The sequence below is a fragment of the Pristiophorus japonicus genome, unplaced genomic scaffold (assembly GCF_044704955.1).
Source record: "Pristiophorus japonicus isolate sPriJap1 unplaced genomic scaffold, sPriJap1.hap1 HAP1_SCAFFOLD_163, whole genome shotgun sequence".
Classification (NCBI taxonomy): Eukaryota; Metazoa; Chordata; class Chondrichthyes; family Pristiophoridae; genus Pristiophorus; species Pristiophorus japonicus.
In genome coordinates, this window is record NW_027251310.1 from 1,356,124 (window position 1) to 1,368,095 (window position 11,972).

Consider the following 11,972-nt stretch of genomic DNA (forward strand, 5'->3'; position numbering starts at 1 on the left):
AGTGGCTAGCTACCTAGACCTCATGACGCAACGGTAGTGCATCTAACTTTGAGTGAGAGAAGTTGTTCCACAGTGATACCCATTTCATCTTTTGTTCCCTTTTAAACACTAGAAACTGAGACAGGGGGAATAAATAAAGAAATAAAAGCACAGGGATAAAGACAAGCGGAAGAGAGAAGGGGAAAGATACTGCCCCCACCCAGAACTAATGCAGAAACCCCTCTGCTGCGCTCGGGGTGGCCACCCACTGCCTGGATACACTAACGGGTGAACACCAGCGGCAGGTCGGGGCCATAAAAGGAACGGCGAGCGACCCTGGGAGCAGCTTGCAGATCCCGGGAGACTGCTCCAGGGAGCAGCGCGAGCTGGTGCAGGAGGGCGGCGGCAGCGAAGAGTGACATCATCAAGGTCCAGGTCGGTGATTGGAGCGTGGGCAGATACAGCAGGAGCGGCGAGATCGGGGTGAAGGAGCGGTGAGAGACTGTGGAGGGATGAGTTCAGGGCCAGGGGCCCAGGGGCAGCACGGGCCAGCCCACACTGCGATATGTGTGTGCACTACGTCCGTGCAGCAGAGCTGGTCTCCAGTCGTCTTGGTTAACCCTTGCCCCTGCACCAAGACCTCGCTCTGTCAAGTCCGTGTGATGGCTGGGGTGCAACGGCTACCACACATTAAAAAAATCCACGCACAGGCATCTTCCACCCTTCGGGATGTAATTCGGGTCCTTCATTTAAACACCTGTGAATTCATCCTTTTTCGGCGTGGAAGCAAGTCATCCTCGTTTCGAGGGACCGCCTATGATGATGATGATGATGGATACATTAACGTCCCAACAGCTCAGTGACTGAAGGAGTGGGACCGTGCGGCGCTTCAGAAAACATGTCGAAAAGGCAAAGTCATTGATTCCGTCTCATGTGCTCCTCCGATCAAGAACAGCAAAACACACCAGAAATGCTTCAATAATGGTTACACCTTATCTCCACATTTGCAAAGCAGTTGGTTCGTTGGTTTTGGAGTATGCTTGTAGTTTTAAGGTTGTTACTTGAAATTTGTGAGAGTTTCTGGGTTCAAATCTCGCACGAGCCCTCAATTTGTCGTAAATTTTGAATTTGCGTCAAACTTTGGCAAAGAAGGACTTGCATTTCTGCAGCGCCTGTCAGGAACTCCTGACGCCCCAAAGCGCTTTACAGCCATGGAGTTACCTTTGAAGTGTTGCCATGTGAGGAAAGATGTGCCCATTCACCCCACACGAACCTCAACTCTTTGCGAAGGAGTTCATAGAATCATAGAAGTTTACAGCACGGTAGGAGGCTGTTTCGACACATCCTGTCCACGCCGGCCAACTCGAGGCTATCGAGCCTAATCCCACTTTCCAGCTCCAGGTCCATAACCCTGTAGGTTACAGCACTTCAGGTGCACATCCAAGCACTTTTTAAATGTGGTGAGGGTTTCTGCCTCTACCACCCTTTCAGGCAGTGAGTTCCAGACCCCCACCACCCTCTGCGTGAAGAAATTTCTTCTCTAAACTTTCTACCAATTACTTTAAATTTATGCCTCCTGGGTGTTGACCCCTCTGCTAAGGGAAATAGGCCCTTTCTATCCACTATATCGAGGCCCCTCATAATTTTATACACCTCAATAAGGCCTCCCCTCAGCCTCCTCTGTTCCAGGGAAAACAAACTCAGCCTGTCGAATCTGTCCTCATCGATAAGATTCTCCACTCCCAGCAACATCCTCGTAAATCTCCTCTGTACCCTCGTCAGTGCAATCACGTACTTCCTGTAATACGGCGACCAGAACTGCATGCAATACTCCAGCTGTGGCCTAACCAGTTTTTTATACAGTACGAGTATAAATCCCCACCCCATCTCTTGTAATCTGTGCCTCGGCTAATAAAGGGAAGCATTCCATATTCCTTCTTAAACACCTTATCTACCTGGCCTGCTACTTTCAGGGATCTGTGGACATGCACTCCCTGGATTCTGTGATGACCCAGCTGATTGGAAAACTGCAAATATAACGCCCCTATTTAAAAAATGAGGCAGACAAAAAGCAGGAAACTATAGACCAGTTAGTCTAACACCTGTGGTTGGGAAAATGTTGGAGTCCATTATTAAAGTAGCAGTATCAGGACAGTTGGAAAAAATAATTCAATCAGACAGAGTCAGCAGGGATTTATGAAGGGGAAGTCATGTTTGACAAATTTGTTGGAATTCTTTGAGGATGTAATGAACAGGGCGGATAAAGGGGAACCCGTGGATGTGATGTATTTTGACTTCTCGAAGGCATTTTGACAAGGTGCCACATAAAAGGTTACTGCACAAGATAAAAGTTCACAGGGTTGGGGGTAATATATTAGCATGGATGGAGGATTGGCTAACTAAAGAATACAGAGAGTTGGGATAAATGTTTTATTCTCGGTTTGGCAATCAGTAATTAGTTGGATGCCGAAGGGATAGATGCTGGGGCCCCAACTATTTACAATCTATATCAATGACTTGGATAAAGGGATCGAGTGTAACATAGCCAAGTATGCTGATGATACAAAGATGGGAGGAAAAGCAATGTGTGAAGAGGATACAAAAAATCTGCAAAAGGACATAAACAGGCTAATTGAGTGGGCAAAAATTTGGCAGATGTATTCTAATGTTGGAAAGTGCGAGGTTATGAACATTGGCAGAAAAAATCAAAGAGCAAGTTATTATTTAAATGGAGAAAGATTGCAAAGTGCTGCAGTACAGCGGGACCTGGGGTAATTTTGCATGAAACACAAAAGGTTAGTATGCAGGTACAGCAAGTGATAAGAACATAACATAAGAAATAGGAGCAGGAGTAGGCTATACGGCCCCTCGAGCCTGCTCCTCCATTTAATACGATCATGGCTGATCCGAACATGGGCTCAGGTCCACTTCGCTGCCCGCTCCCCATAACCGCTTATTCCCTTATCAGTTAAGAAACTGACTATCTCTGTCTTAAATTAAATTTATGATCAGGAAAGCCAATGGAATCTTGGCCTTTATTGCAAAGGGGATGGAGTATAAAAGCAGGGAAGTCTTGCTGCAGTTATACAAGGTATTGGTGAGGCCACACCTGGAATACTGGGTGCAGTTTTGGTTTCCATATTTACGAAAGGATATACTTGCTTTGGAAGCAGTTCAGAGAAGGTTCACTAGGTTGCTTCCGGAGATGAGGGGGTTGACTTATGAGGAAAGGTTAAGTAGGTTGGGCCTCTACTCATTGGAATTCAGAAGAATGAGAGGTGACCTTACCGAAACGTATAAGATTATGAGGGTGCTTGACAAGATGGATGCAGAGAGGATGTTTCCACTGATCGGGGAGACTAGAACTAGGAGGCATGATGTTAGAATAAGGGGCCGCCCATTGAAAACTGAAATGAGGAGAAATTTATTTTCTCAGAGGGTTGTAAATCTGTGGAATTCGCTGCCCCAGAGAGCTGTGGAAGCTGGGTCGTAGAATAAATTTAAGACAGATACAGACAATTTCTTAAACGATAAGGGAATAAGGGGTTATGTGGAGCGGGCAGGTAAGTGGACCCAGTTCAAGATCGGAGCAGCCATGATCATATTAAATGGCGGAGCAGGCTCGAGGGGCCGTATGGCCTACTCCTGCACCTATTTCTTATGTTCTTATGTTCTTATGTCCCTTTGTTCCTCGACACTTCTCACTGTCCTACCATTTAATGTGTATTCCCTTTCCTTGTTAGCCCTTCCAAAATGCATGACCTCACACTTCTCCGGATTAAATTCCATTTGCCACTGTTCTGCCCACCTGACCAGTTGCTTGATTTCCTCCTGCATTCTGCAGCTTTCTTCTTCATTATTAACCACACAGCAGATTTTAGTATCAACTGCAAACTTCTTAATCATAACCCCTGTATTCAAGTGTAGATCATTGATGTAAATCACAAAAAGCAAGGGTCCTAGTACTGAGCCCTGCGGAACTCCACTGGAAACATCTTTCCAGTCGCAAAAACACCCATCAACCATTACCCTTTGCTTCCTGCCTCCGAGCCAGTTTTGGATCCAACTTGCCACTTTGCCCTGGATTCCATGGGCTTTTACTTTTGTGACCAGTCTGCCATGTGGGACCTTATCAAAAGCTTTGGTAAAATCCATATACATTACATCACATGCTTTGCCTTCATCGACCCTCCTGGTTACCTCCCCAAAAAATTCAATCAAGTTTATCAGACACGACCTTCCCTTAACAAATCTGTACTGACTGTCGTTGATTAATCCGTGTCTTTCTAAGTGAAGATTTATCCTGTCCTTTAGGTTTTTTCCAATAATTTTACCACCACCGAGCTTAGGCTGACTGGCCTGTAATTACTCGGTCTATCCCTTTCTTCCTTCTTAAACAAAGGTACAACGTTAGCAGTCCTCCAGTCCTCTGGCACCACACCTGAAGCCAGAGAGGATTGGAAAATGATGGTCAAAGCCTCTGCTATTTCCTCTTTTGCTTCATTTAACAGCCTGGGATGCATTTCATCCGGGCCTGGGGATATCCACTTTCAAAGCTGCTAAACCCCTTAATACCTCATCTCTCACTATGTTTATTTCATCTAATATTTCACACTTCTTCTCCTCGATAGTAGTGTCTGCATCGCCCCTCTCTTTTGTGAAAACAGACGCCATGTATTCATTAAGAACCATCTCCACATCTTCCGCCTCCACACACCAATTACCCTCATGGTATCTAATAGACCCACCCTTTATTTAGTTATCCTCTTGCTCTTAATATATTTATAAAACATCGTGCATATGCTGGAGAAATAATGAGCTGATGTTGAATTAAGACCTACTCGACTCAACTATTAGAAGAACCAGAGGTGGTCTCGGTAGAAAACCAACTGAGACAGTGCGGGCACATTTCACCCGGACAAGGTCCGGTCTTTGAAGTGTGACATCAACAGTCCCTCTCTTTTGTGAAAAAGAGGCAAAGTATTGATTAAGAATCATAGCCACGTCTTCTGCCTTCACACACAGATTTCCTTTGTGGTCTCTAATAGGCTCCACTCTTTCTCCAGTTATCCTCTTACACTTCATGTCTTTGTGTTTGTGTTTTTCCTGATTTTACTTGTCAACATTTTTTCATGCTCTCTCTTTGCCTTCCTGATATATTTTTTAATTGCATCCCTGCACTTCTTATATTCCTTTAGAGTTTCTGCACTTGGTGGTCTCACAATTGTACAGTTGTAGCAGGATTTCCCTGCTTTTATGCTCAATCCACCTTGTCATAAAGACTAACATTCCATTTGCCTTCCTAATTACTTGCTGTACCTGCATACTAACCTTTTGTGGTTCATGTACAAGGACCCCCAGGTCCCTCTGCACCGCAGCATTTCGTAATCTCTCCCCATTTAAATAATGATTTGCTTTTTTATTATTGCTACCACAGCGGATAACCTCATATTTCCCACATTATACTCCATCTGACAAATTTCTGTCAACCCAGTGAGCCTATCAATATCGCTTTGCAGATTGTTTGCGTCCTCCTCACAACTTGCTTTCCCACCTATCTTTGTATCATCAGCAAACTTGGCGACATTACAAACATGCAGAGCACAGAACAAATTATTGACGGATTGACTTTCTCTCAGTTAGCATTTCTTTCATTGTGTAAAAGAAGATTATCGATTCATTAATTATATTATCCCATGAAAACAAAATAAAAGCATAACGAAAATAATTGGCACATTTGAAAGGAACATTTTTGTTTTGTGCAGTTTCGGTCAGAGAAATGTTTGTGAAAGGAATTTTTTGCAGAAACGGATTCAGCATTTCAGCTTGTCGCTGAACACTTCTCTCTGGGTACTGCACTAAGCAGCAGTTTCTTTAGTGTAGCGGTTATCATGTTCGCCTCACCCGCGAAAAATCCCTGGTTCGAGCCCAAATGAAAATGTTATTTTTGTAAAAAAAACTGATTTTAATTGTTCATTCCCTCCTTCCGTCCTGTAAACTTCTCTGATTACATGATGAGCAATGAACATTTAAAACCAGCCTCCTAAAATACAGACTGTGTAAAATCAGAAAGGGAATAAAACATCCTCAATGATTAAAGTTTCACAAATTATTAAAATGAAGTTGTTGAAGTTTCGACTGACCCTCAGTGATCATGTTAGCATTTCTTTCATTCTGCTCAACAATGCTATCGGTTAATACCAGCAGATCTAAGCCGCATTTCAAACCCGGAAACAACTCATTCATTATTCACCCTTCCCAGTTCCAGTGCACAGAGGGTTATTTATACTCCATCCCAGAAACTCAAGTCCAACTTCTGACATTCCTTCTTTCTAATTATCAACGCATTTGTTTTGACACCAGTCTGAAGTGCTTTGGGTCATCTGTGTAATTTAATTAAATTACTTCACTTAGTGGTAGCAAAATTACTTCCCTAACTGGGAATCGAACCGTGGTAACTGAAGTGATTGGAAAGGTTTTGTGAAGCATTTCAATATGCCCTGCAAAAATCTCGCACTGCTAATTTAAAAACACGGTTGCAATTTGTTTCAGTGCGAAAGAAGGGGATTGAAAATGACAACAAAAACACCAGGCAGCAAGTGCAGTAAGACAAATTCAAATTTTTCACAACGGTCGTACTCCGAATCAACGGCTGAGCAAAAGTGGGCACTGACCAATAGTTAAGAAACATCTCATTATAAACGATGAGCCCACAAATATCAGGAACAGTGCAGTCTGGTCAATATCAAACCCCTCCTTCCTTATTCAACAGAGACATGAACGGCAGACAGACGCCACAAAGTTTAATTAAAGAAGCGAAATATAAGCCACATTTAATTTCCAAATCCTTTCACGATGAAATTCTTTCACTTTATTTCAAATCTTACTGCGTTGATTCTGAAAATGAGCACCATGTGATTTTATCTTTAATACTGATTCTATTTTCTGAGCATGGTAGGAATTACCGCTCCAGATTTGAGCCCAATTTGACAAAAGTTGCCCCAGATTCCTGGTGTCGTCAGCAAAGAATATTTAGAACCAGACTCCTAAAATAGTGTTTTATTATATTAGTTCACAGGATCTGGGTGTCACTGGCAAGGCCAGAATTTATTGCCCAACACTAATTGCCCTTGAGAAGGTGGTGGTGAGCCACCATTTTCAACCGCTGCAGTCCGTGTCGAGAAGGTGCTCCCACAGAGCTGTTAGGGAGGGAGTTCGAGACTTTTAACCCAGTGACGATGAAGGAACGACCGATATATTTCCAAGTCAGGATGGTGTGTGACTAAATCTAACAATGGCTGGTGTCACAGGCACAAAACATTTTAAAGCAATGTCCTAAAATGCAGTTTGCAAAATGAGACAAGATAATAATTCATAGAAACATAGAAACATAGAAAATAGGTGCAGGAATAGGCCATTCGGCCCTTTGAGCCTGCATCGTCATTCAATGAGTTCATGACTGAACATGCAACTTCAGTACCCCATTTCTGCTTTCTCGCCATACCCCTTGATCCCCCTCGTATTATGGACAACATCAAACTCGTTTTTTAATATATTTAGTGAATTGGCCTCAACAACTTTCTGTGGTAGAGAATTCCACAGGTTCACCACTGTCTGGGTGAAGAAGTTTCTCCTCATCTCGGTCCTAAATGGCTTACCCTTTATCCTTAGACTGTGACCCTTGGTTCTGGACTTCCTCAACATTGGAAACATTCTTCCTGCATCTAACCTGTCGAACCCCGTCAGAATTTTAAACGTTTCTGAGATCCCCTCTCATTCTTCTGAACTCCAGTGAATACAAGCCCAGTTGATCCAGTCTTTCTTGATAGGTCAGTCCCGCCATCCTGGGAATCAGTCTGGTGAACCTTCACTGCACTCCCTCAATAGCAAGAATGTCATTCCTCAAGTTAGGAGACCAAAACTGTACACAATACTCCAGGTTCGGCCTCACCAAGGCCCTGTACATCTGTAGTAACACCTCCCTGCTCCTGTACTCAAATCCCCTCGCTATGAAGGCCAACATGCCATTTGCTTTCTTAACCGCCTGCTGTACCTGCATGCCAACCTTCAATGACTGATGTACCATGACACCCAGGTCTTGTTGCACCTTCCCTTTTCCTAATCTGTCACCATTCAGATAATAGTCTGTCTCTCTGTTTTTAACACCAAAGTGGATAACCTCACATTTATCCACATCATAATTCATCTGCCATGCATTTGCCCACACATGACATGCAAAGCAGGGAAAGTACTGTCGAAAATGGGGCTGTATAAAATTAACGTGAATATTTTTCTGCCTGACAGGGTTTTGGAAGCAGATTTAATAGTAACTTTCCAAAGGGAAATATAGTTGAAAAAGAAACATTTGCAGGGTGCTAGGGAATGGGACTAATTGGAACCTTCTTTCACAGAGCCAGCACAGATAACAACATAAGAAATCGGAGCAGTAGTAGGCCATCCGGCCCCTCAAGACTGCTCCACCATTCAATAAGATCATGACTGATCGTCGATCTCAACTCCACTTTCCCGCTCGATCTCCCGATCCCTTGATTTCCCGAGACTCCAAAAATCTATCGAACGCAGCCTTGAATATATTCAGAGACTCAGCATCCACAGGCCTTTGGGGCAGATAATTCCACAGATTCATAACCCTCTGAGTGAAGAATTCCTCCTCATCTCTGTGTTAAATGGCCGACCTCTTAACCTGAGACTGTGCCCCCTCTCCAGATACTCCAGACCGGAGGATAAAACCTCTCAGCATCTATCCTGTCAATCCCCTTCAGAATATTGTGTGTTTCAATGAGATCACCTCTCATTCTTCTAAACTACCGGAGAGTATAGTCCCATTCTACACAATCTCTCAACTTAAGACAGTCCTCTCATCCCAGGAATCAATCTGGTCAACCTCCGTTGTACCACCTCCCAGGCAAGTGTATCCTTCCTCAGATAAGGAGACCAAAACTGTGTGCAGTATTCCAGGTGTGGTCTCACCAGGGCCCTGTACAATTGTAGCAAGACTTCCTTACTCTTGTACTTTGGGCTATATATTCGGTACTATGGGGCAACTGCAAACAGTGCTCCCTGGTAGTCTCGTGGTTAGGGTTTGGTGCTCTCATTGCTGTGGTCAGGGTTTGATTTTCGGTCAGGGAAAGCATTGTTACAGAGCAAGTTGATTAAAAATAATTCAAGTCGGTGAAATACTGAATAATTGTTTCAATCAGCATTAATGCACCTACATAGAAACATAGAAACGTAGAAACATAGAAAATAGGTGCAGGAGTAGGCCATTCGGCCCTTCTAGCCTGCACCGCCATTAAATGAGTTCATGGCTGAACATACAACTTCAGTACCCCATTCCTGCTTTCTCACCATACCCCTTTATTCCCTTAGTAATAAGGACTTCATCTAACTCCTTTTTGAATATATTCAGTGAACTGGCCTCAACAACTTTCTGTGGTAGAGAATTCCACAGGTTCACCACTCTCTGGGTGAAGAAATTCCTCCTCATCTCGGTCCTAAATGGCTCACACCTTATCCTTAGACTGTGTCCCCTGGTTCTGGACTTCCCCAACATTGGGAACATTCTTCCTGCATCTAACCTGTCTAACCCCATCGGAATTTTAAACGTTTCTATGAGGTCCCCTCTCATTCTTCTGAACTCCAGTGAATACAAGCCCAGTTGATCCACTCTTTCTTGAGAGATCAGTCCCGCCATCCCGGGAATCAGTCTGGTGAACCTTCGCTGCACTCCCTCAATCGCAAGAATGTCCTTCCTCAGGTTAGGAGACCAAAACTGTACACAATACTCCAGGTGTGGCCTCATCAAGGCCCTGTACAACTGTAGCAACACCTCCCTGCCCCTGTATTCAAATCCCCTCGCTATGAAGGCCAACATGCCATTTGCTTTCTTAACCGCCTGCTGTATCTGCATGCCAACCATCAATGACTGATGTACCATGACACCCAGGACTCTTTGCACCTCCCCTTTTCCTAATCTGTCACCATTCAGATAATAGTCTATTTCTCTGTTTTTACCACTAAAGTGGATAACCTCACATTTATCCACATTATACTTCATCTGCCATGCATTTGCCCACTCACCTAACCTATCCAAGTCGCTCTGCAGCCTCATAGCATCCTCCTCGCAGCTCACACTGCCACCCAACTTAGTGTCATCCTCAAATTTGGAGATACTACATTTAATCCCCTCGTCTAAATCATTAATGTACAGTGTAAACAGCTGGGGCCCCAGCACAGAACCATGCGGTACCCCACGAGTCACTGCCTGCCATTCTGAAAAGTCCCCATTTACTCCTACTCTTTGCTTTCTGTCTGACAACCAGTTCTCAATCCATGTCAGCACACTACCCCCAATCCCATGTGCTTTACCTTTGCACATTAATCTCTTGTGTGGGACCTTGTCGAAAGCCTTCTCAAAGTCCAAATATACCACATCAACTGGTTCTCCCTTGTACAATCTACTGGAAACATCCTCAAAAAATTCCAGAAGATTTGTCAAGCATGATTTCCCTTTCACAAATCCATGCTGACTTGGACGTATCATATCACCTCTTTCCAAATGCACTGCTATGACATCCTTAATAATTGATTCCATCATTTTCCCCACTACCGATGTCAGGCTGACCGGTCTATAATTCCCTGTTTTCTCTCTCCCTCCTTTTTTTAAAAGTGGGGTTACATTGGATACCCTCCACTCGATAGGAACTGATCCAGAGTCAATGGAATGTTGGAAAACGACTGTCAATGCATCCACTATTTCCAAGGCCACTTCCTTAAGTACTCTGGGATGCAGTCCATCAGGCCGTGGGGATTTATCGGCCTTCAATCCCATCAGTTTCCGCAACACAATTTCCCGACTAATAAGGATTTCCCTCAGTTCCTCCTCCTTACTAGACCCTCCGACCCCTTTTATATCCGGAAGGTTGTTTGTGTCCTCCTCAGTGAATACCGCACCAAAGTACTTGTTCAATTGTATTGCACACTGAAGGAAATACAAATATATTTGCCCAGCGACTGTTGAATTTTAATAACTTTTTATACAACCGTAGAATCAGCAGAAAAACAGGATATTCGCCCATAGTACTTATCTGAGGAAGGACACACTTGCCTTGGAGGTGGTACAACAGAGGTTCAACAGATTGATTCCTGGGATGAGAGGACTGTTCTATGATGAGAGATTGTGTAGAATATGCCGATTCTCTCTGGAGTTTCGAAGAATGGGAGGTGATCTCGTTGAAACGGACAATATTCTGAAGGGGATTGACAGGGTAGATGTTGCGAAGCCCGGCTAGCTCAGTCGGTAGAGCATGAGACTCTTAATCTCAGAGCCCCATGTTAGTCGATTACTGTTCCTTAAAATTTATGTTGCTTTCATGGGAAAACATCATTAATGAACCCATAATCTTCTATTATTTAGAGATATTTAGAGGGCTTCTTTCAATGCTTCACAAAACTATTCCTTTCGTTACAGCCACCCGGGATCGTTTCCCGGATTGGGAAGTAACTTTGATATCACCGTTTGGAATTGAAGTGGAGTAATTTTATGAAGTTCGATGGATGTCCAAAAGCACTTCAGAGTGGTGTCAAAACAAATGAGTTTGCAATTAAAAACACTGAATGTCAGGAGTGGGATTTGAAGCCGTTGGGTTGAGCGGTCTGTTTCGTCGCCTCACAGTCGAGTTGGGCGGTTGGTTTTTCAGGTGTTGTGCTGGATCCAACTTCGGGGCCATGAGTGATGTCGATCGCTGGAGGTTGGAGCTATTCCCAGCTCCAAGTGATCTTTTTCATCCACCTTCTTCCTAATAGCTTTGGACCATCCCCAGCAATGATCCACAAAGGTAACCTCTGCATCTCGCCGCCATGGGACACCTGGACATCCACGCTGCCAACGACTGGGATGTATCGTTTGTGGAGGTGAGCAGTTTCACTTCAATCGGGATCATTTTAGGTCGTTCGATTGGATTGTCCCAGAG